This window comes from Gobio gobio, assembly GCF_949357685.1.
Source record: "Gobio gobio genome assembly, chromosome: 4".
NCBI lineage: Eukaryota > Metazoa > Chordata > Actinopteri > Cypriniformes > Gobionidae > Gobio > Gobio gobio.
This window is the reverse complement of record NC_137100.1, coordinates 36,368,096-36,377,143: the sequence shown is the minus strand read 5'-3', so window position 1 is coordinate 36,377,143 and position 9,048 is coordinate 36,368,096.

The following is a 9,048-nucleotide window of genomic DNA, read 5'->3' as shown; positions in this document are numbered from 1 at the left end:
TAGTAAATGTGGTGGTGTTCACTAGTAACATTTGTTTAATTAAAAATGAATAAATACAATGCCTTCTAAAATTGGTTGACAGATTATTTTTGACCGCATTACAGTTCTGAATATAATTTAAATATGTTGCTTTGGAATTATATTCATAGTGAAATTTGAGAAATCTTAAATAAATGATTCATCATGCAAGTGGGTGGTGTTGAGGGTAGATGTGACTGAGGCGTTGTGAGTAGATGTAAGTACTCAGGAGAAGTTGGATGAGTTTTAACAGATGGGATCTTTTTATTTACCCCAATTAAGGCCAAAGAAAGGCAATCAAAATTAAGAAAAAATATATATACAAGAAAAAAAAGGAAAAAAAAATACTATTTAGTAAATAAAATAAATTGACATGAGATTCCAAAAACAAAAAAAAACAATCATAATTTTACAGCTGCTTTGAAATTGACCTTTACACAAGTCACAATAGGGCATCAACAGACTTATGTCTTCTCACTTCACCCTCTTTAGAGATTGAAACTACTAGTCTTTTATACACATGAAGGCACCCCTGGAATTGGCACATACCAATTCAATAATACAATACAGGGGTGGCTCAGGTAAACAAACCATAAATGCTTAAAAACAGCCGAAATGCTACATCTATTAAATTAGAAAAATACAGAATATCATTTCTATGATTTCAGCTAACATTTGGCAAAGCCACAAGTCATATTAACAGCTAAACAAAAATAACTCAAAACTCCGGGTCACTTCCTATTGACCCGGAAGTCATAGCGTTATTTAAACCCCACCAGAGCGGCAAAAATTCCTTTACACAAACAAACAGGAGACGCTGGTCAGACGTAAAGATGGTATGTCAAAGCCATGTTCCTTTTAAACTAAATAAACAAATACATAATTAACAAAAACATGTGTTACGTGGTTATTGTAACAGATTATGATTGTGAAGTAAATGGCATGGTTTTAAACAGTCAGATATGTATTGAAAGTAATAGCTATAGCCGTAGTATTAGATGTTAAAAGTGTGCGCACGAAAGCTACGGGATTACTATGGGGTTTTGATGAAAGGCTAGATTAACAGCTGATTTAAAACATAATGAGGATTAAGAGAACACATTAACACGCTATACAAACAAAAACAAGCAACATTTGCACTCAGTCTTTGTGAACGGGAATAGGTAGCGCATCGCTACCGTGACAGTAGCTATGCGCCCTGTCACAGATGGTAAAAAAAACTGAATATGAAATGAATATTTCCAGATAATTTTTAAAAATTTGCTTTGGCATTAGTGGCAATTAGACATGTGCCGTAAACGTTAATACGATATACCGCAATAATGAACATGCACGATATTGTTATCGTGGGCTCTTCAAAATACCGTGAATAATTATTTATTACGAATTATTCCGATTTTTAGAATACATTTTAAGAATACTTTACCCATCAACCGTTTAAAATGAACAACACGTCAGCGCACTGATGTAAAAAGGCTGTGCATGAGCCGAGCACATGGCGGAACGAGTGAAGGAGACGGGCTGAAGTGCACATTCACTCTCTGACAGCAGAGGGCGCTGACGGAACAGCAGAAATGCAGCTGTTTCCCCGGTAATCTTCGCAAACAAAACGATACGTGAAAAGACTTAAGGCTATTCATTTTCAAACTTAAACATTTTATATTTTAATCTGGACTAAATTATATGCCCTAGATATTGTTTGAATATGTTCTGAGTGTTGTTCAGTCACACGCTTTACAATATGGCTCCATTATTTAACATTAGTTCATTCGTTAACAAACTGACAATGAAAAATACTTCTAAAGCATGTATTAATCTTAGTTAAATGTACATTTCAGCATTTAATAACAGATTATTAAAATAAAAAGTTGTAACTGTATTATTTAATGGACCTGAGCTTACATTAACTAACAGTTGTTTTTTTAAATTAACATTATCAAAGAAGAATAACTTCTGTAAAAATGTAGCTATTCATTCTTTGTTAATGTTAATGCATTAACTGGTGAGACATTATTGTATACAGTAGTGTTAGGCTACCTATTGTTCTTTATAATTCTTTTGCACTTAATCTGTTTTAAATATTTGTTTACTTTATACATTTTTGTGTATTGCTTTATTGCATTTAAATGTTTGGTTCTTTTGTTATAAGAAAGTTATTAAACCTGTTATAGTATGACAACACTTTTTTTGCAACTTATTTCATAACACCGTATACCGTGATAAAAGCTTCAGCAATTAATCGCAACATGAAAATTTGATACCGGCACATGCCTAGTGGCAATATAAAAGCTAATTATTCAAGGGTGTAGTTTTGGTACAGTCTTTGGTTTGAACATTAGCTTATTAGTATTAGCTGGCAAAAAAATTACAACAGCAAATAAAAATGAGGTCTGAGTTTTACAAACAAAAACCGAAGACAGGCTGAATGAAAATGTAAATCCACCCTCTGTCAGTAGGTGGCGCTTAGAACAAGAGAAATAGAGCCGTTTCCCTGGTAACCTCAGAAAACAAAGCAGTGCTGAGCATATAAAACACTGTACATGGAGGGAAGAAAAGAAAATGACAAGACTCTTTTCTCAAGGCAGTCATTTCCCTTCAGAGATACATTAATAGAATTCATTCCTACTTCAATTCATATAGACTCATTTCCCTCAGCCATCGCTTGTAAAGGTTGTAAAACCTCTCACTTCTTTCCGTAAAGAAACCTGCACTTGCATGCTGTGCCTACGTGAGACTGTTGCTTACTTACTGTTGCTTAAGTCAAACTAACTTTACTTAAAAAAAATTCTTACTATAGCACGATAGGAACGGCTCGCGCAAATCTCATCACCCTTTTGGAGCGTGGTGGTGAACGCGCGCAGAGTATGCTACTTTGATTCGCGCGCCACTAATTAACCCATGCATATCATTCATTAATGGCCTAATTCACTCACCACCATATTTCTCATACTGTGTCCGCTGCAGTGAGAGAACTGCGGTGCGCTGCTGCTGAGTGAGCTCTGATTGGGTAACATCTTAAGCATGCGCACAAGAACGTTGTAGTATTCTGAATTAAAATATAAATAAATAAAATCGCAGCCTCATGCGGTTTAGAAATTGCATGTGCTCAAATCGCGATTGTTTTGCGATTTCAATTAATTGCACAGCCCTAGTCAGAGGTCACTCTTTGGCCGGAACTAGTCTCGCATACAGCCGTTTACCGGAAGCCAGTTATTATGGTTTATAAAGTTATAAATATGAATATTTTTCTTACAAAAGCTCATCGCTTCGCTTCATAAGGTCTTTATTAACCCCCTGGAGCTGTATGGATTATTTTATGATGGATGGATGCACATTTTGGGCTTCAAAATCTAAGGTAACATTTACTCCCATTATATATATATTTTTTTTATATATAACTCTGATTGTGTTTGGCTGAAAGAAGAGAGAGACATACACACCTAGGATGGCTTGAGGGTGAGTAAATTATGTGATCATTTTCATTTTTAACTAACCCTTTAATTATCTTCTCACCTTACTTAGTTTGCATTTTCATATTTTCTTATACTTTGTTATTTTACAATTGCTGCTAATATCTTCCTTATGTATGAATGCAAAAATGAAATGTACATATACTATTTTCTGTAAAGCAAAGTTTTAGTGATGCTAAACAAATTACATTTTTAATTGCTAACTAACATTGAACTCGTTAAACTCAAATAACATGTAAAAACCTGTCAGCACTTGCATACAGTAGGATATGCCAGTGTATCTGTCTCTTTACTAGACCTACACAGGTCATATTTAGCAGCAACATGTACAGCCAGATAGAAAAGATTATTAGGGAATGATTAAGCAGAGCAGCGTTATTACAGTAATATTTTCATTTATTCAGATACTCCCCCTGTCCCTGCCTCTCCAACCTCTGAAGCTCTTTATTGTCTCTTGTTGATGCAGCCATATTAAGCCTGATCCTCATCCAACATCATAATCACATTTCTCTCTCTCCATTACACACACACACAATCAAACAGAAGCACACAGATGCATTTCACACACTCAAACCATCCCTCATCTGGAAGATGTCATTAAAACCCTCTCTCACTCCACACAGATTGATCACTGATGAGGCTGGAACATAAAAAGATAAAAGAGAATTTGTTTGCCAGGCCTGAATATCATATCACGCACACCAGCATTCACACTCCTCCACTCGCACATGCTTTGATATTACCATGGCACTGGCTGGCTCTTCGTTTACCCAGGATGGCCCTATTGTCTGGTATCTGAGGTTTTCTGGTAATTTAGAACTTTCACCTGTTTGTTCAGACAGATTTCCTGCAGTCAGACAAATCGATTCTTTCTCTTGCCATTTTCTTTTCATTCCTTTTCTCCATTGATTCACAATAGACAGCTTAAAACTGCCTCTCTGGTTTAAAGCTTATACTTAGCTAATTAATATTCAAGATTTGAAGTATACATAAATTGTTATAAATGTAGCCTATTATAAAGATGTTATATATCTTGCAGTTGTGACTCGCAACTGCAACATTACATCCTCCAAACTATATTTATATTATAATCCTATTTTATTTTAGACATAATGTGACATTATTTCTTATTTCTTTTTTAAGTTATTATATTTTTATAATTGCAAAAATATCTCACAACTTTATCTGAAACTTTATCTCACAATTACCCATTTTATTTTTTTCAGAAAAACAGGCTTCCATGCATGACCTGAAGTAAAACATGTTATATTGCAAATGGATGAATTTTTTAGAAGCGAACCTGCTTTCTTTTGATGCTAAAAAATCCTCATCTCGAGAGGAAGAGAAATGCATCATTTTTAGACATGGTGCGAATGATGAAAAGCACTGTGAACCATTTGAGGAGTAGAGTTCCTTGAATCCTGTAATGCAGACATCCCATTACGCCATATGAAACAGGATATTAATGGCTATGCTTAACTAGATAGAACTCTGGAAGTTTAACTGGAGAGCTTGTCATCAGCTAGCCAGCAGCTGCACACTGCACTATTAGCAGTATGAATATACAATAACTGCGCTTGCAGATCAAATGCTTCTGTCAGGATCTGAATTGTGGAGGTTTTAAGTTTCTTTGCAGGCAGATATGTCAGCTGTTTTGGAAATGGAGAATCTATGGGTCTAAAAACCAAAGCAATTATAAAAGCTTCTTCTGACTTTGAGTGTGAGAATATCCAATGTGAAGGGACAGGACATAATACTGACTCACACAGGCCAATTTGATTCACTTTTCTATTTCGGTCCGGAGACAATTTCTCTCTAACCTCATGCGTGAGTCATGTGCATGGCATGTGGCCTTTATAATTATATTTCAAGTGTGCTTGTGCTTTATGTATATGTATGTTTTTGCGTTCCGTGTATATGTGTGTGTGTTGGCCTCTGCTGTTGGTTCAGACAAAAGCCACTTTAATTCTGTTCCATCAGATCAGGCTGGCATCCCATAGAATCAGTAACCAGGGCAACCTGGTATTCTAGTGCCCCAGGGAGAGAAACTGTGTGTGTGTGTGTGTGTGTGTGTGTGTGTGTGTGTGTGTGTGTGTGTGTGTGTGTGTGTGTGTGTTGACCAAATGTTTTTAAGCCATCTTCCAAAAATGGAACATGAGCGCAGGAGGCAACATTTGTGTTTTTGCTGCAAGGAGATGCTGAGTAAATCTGAAGTGATCTAACTTGTGTTAATTCCAAGTGACCCGTGTGTGTGTGTGTGTGTGTGTGTGTGTGTGTGTGTGTGTGTGTGTGTGTGTGTGTGTGTGTGTGTGTGTGTGTGTGTGTGTGTGTGTGTGTGTGTGTGTGTGTGTGTGTGTGTGTGTGTGTGTGTGTGTGTGTGTGTGTGTGTGTGTGTGTGTGTGTGTGTGTGTGTGTGTGCGTGCGTGTGTGTGTATAAAAGTGGGTCAGTAGTCAGTTAAAGAGGAAGCGGGTCAGGAGCATACGTCAGTTCTAGATGCGATTACTGGAAAAATCTGTTGGACAACTGTAAGCCTTTTACACAGAGAGCTGGAACATGAGGAACTCTGGGTAAATTTGAGTTGATCCATAATTCATCTGGTAATGTTGCGTTTACCGGATAAAAAGAAGTGTTTTTTCACTTTGATGTGAATTAATATTCATATCTCACCTCTGCGTTGCCACCAATGAGATGAAAACACATAAAAGAGTTCTGTTTGGTTCACTTTTTCAGAGGAGAACGGCCTTTCATGAGGTCTGTTTCATCTGCCTCTAGTGTTCTGTGTGCGTGACACACGAATTTAAAAAATGTGATGACTTCATAGTTGAATATTTTTGCATATTTGCTTGGGATTCGCACTGAGTCATTTAATGACATGATTCAAAAACGCATTCAATTCTCTGTAAACGCGCCATCATTCCTCCTCTCAAGCACTGAAATTAAAATTTAAAACAAGATCACAAATTCTCTGAACATGGAACATGAAAATCTAGCCGTTCATAATTAATTGAGGTAAAAACAAACCCATTGGCAAGACATTTGAATTCCTTTTGCCAGGCCCTGAGTGGTTTGACAGGAACAATCGCTGTATTAGATTAGACAGACCGAAAGCATAAACGCATCAAACGTAATTGCATTATTTGTATTGTGTTCAAGGGCCAGAGTGAAGTACTGAAGATGTGCTGAGCACTTGCCAGCGGGTGTGAAAAAAAATGCTCTGCCTACTACTTGTTCGTTTATTTGGGGTATTAATCATTCATCTCATCTTGAGAGATATTATCAGCCGCAGAGTTGTAATACTGCTGTGCTGCTGCTGTGTTTGTCAGCCTGTGGCCAGTGAAAAGCAATATCAAAGCATCTGTAAATTAAAGTACATTTATCATTGCTTATAATTTTACTGTAGGTGAATGGAACGATGAGAGAGGGAGAGAGAGCGAGAGAGAGAGATGAGCTAAGAGACATTAGAGGTACACAAAGGTGCGCTGCTTACGCTGGGGGAACGTAGAGGCAGATGTGTTTATGTGGTGATGAATGTTATGTGAGCCTGTTTTTATTTGCCTTCATCAGTGCACCAGTTTGTGTGTGTGACATACTTTCCTCTATGAGTTTCTATAATGACTCACAGACTTTATTCCCTCGCACAGAACACGGCTATAAAAATCAATGTGCACTTATTTAGAATAAATTAATCTTTCCCTCTGAGTCCGAAAGATGATTTTTGGCAAATGCCAGCCATAACCACAGTTCTGGGCCCCGTTCCTTCTCTCCCAGTGCAGAACAGGAGCGACAGTGAACGAGGGAGCGCGGTGGTCTGGCAATACTCATTTATCTTCATTATATGCTCCGAATCATTGAGATACACAGAGAGAGAACAGAGCCTGACTCTACAGTAGCCACACGGCATGTGTGTTTGTGTGATGGATATTGGGTGCCTGAAACAGAGGCATATCTGGGTTACATAAAGACCTTGATTAGGCTGAATGTGCTTTTAGGCCTACAGTAGAGGGTTTGTGCGTGTGTACGTGTGTGCGTGTGTGTGTGTTCAAGGGCTTTGATTAGCTGATTACAGTGTTTTTATAGTTACCCACTATGCCCACCATTATAACTTCCTGTAGCTCTAACATAATGTACCTCTGTACATGTGTGTTCATGCTTAACCTGTTCTTGCTGACACTCTTAAGTCAATCAGCCATCTGCTTTCCTCCCTTCTCGTATGACAAATATTAATATTTCTCTCGGTCTCTCTGCGGTGCTAATGGTGCTCCCGGTTTCCAGGATTTTGCAAACACCAGCAAGAAATGGAGCATAGTGTAAGTCTTTGTGTGTTAAGTGTATCTCTGTATGTCTTTTTTTCTGTATGTCTATAGAAAGTCCCTAGAAAACATGAAAACGTGTGTGTGTGTGTGTGTGTCTGTGTCTGTGTCTGTATGACATCTAGCTAAATGATAAGAAAATTGTTAGATATAAAAATTAGGGATGCTCCTATCGATCGGCCGGAGATCGGTATCGGCCGATAATCATATTTTATGACTCGATCGGTAGCCTACTCACTAACGTGGACGATCTCACGAACCGATCGCAATTTGATGACTTCATCGCGTGAGGGCGTAGCTACATGACGCGTGGGGTAGTAGCAAATATTCAAATGAGAGCTTTGAAGGCAGAAGTGGAGAAGGGTTCCACGTGAACAGCAGTTCACTGGTCAGTCAGTCCTAAGGGATGGGATGAACGCCTTTCAGAAGTATTGATATACAGTAGTTTGTAACGAACGTATCTGAAAAATAGCGGAGTACGCAGAGTGAGCGGATGTAGGGCAAGTGCATGATACAATTTGTCCTAAACATGACACATGCTTTATATTAAAGCAGCACTAGGTAACTTTTCAACCTTTATAATATATTTTCAAGACTCTTGTGATGATACATCGACTTACAATAGGTTGAATGACACGTCTGCCATAGCCTGATGGGGTCTGTATCGTTTTTAATCATACTTTTGAACTTCGGATTTCGGGTAGTAACCCGAGAACAAAAAGAACTACAAAATTTGACTGCTTTACGGCATATACGTGACTTCCACCACCACCCCCACTTCCTTAAATTCGGACGTGCGAGCCCAACTATCATTTGTTTGCCGAATGTTATAGTCATGGCCGAAGCAGCACAGAAAAATAAGAAAGCAAAGGTTTTGTCGGAGGAAAGCAAAAAGAGGAAACGAGAAAGTGATCGGATTAAAGGCAGGACGAGGATCAACATTGGGCCAGCGTTTGCTCGTGAGCTGAAGGAGGAGGGGCTACATTCTTGCAAGTAAATACATAAGACGTACAAAATCATATTTTAGGATACCTAACATGTCTGTGATATTTGTTTGTTTGTCTTGCCTCAAGCTATAATGCAAATCGATTTTTCAAATTTGCAGATTCATCTATGGTAGCTTGATATTATAATATTGACGATATATGGTTATTACCTACCACTCAAACATTGAATTGAAGTATCATATAGATTCTGTAAAACGGGAACCAATAGACTAGGCTACTATAATGACGCTGGCTTGTAAACG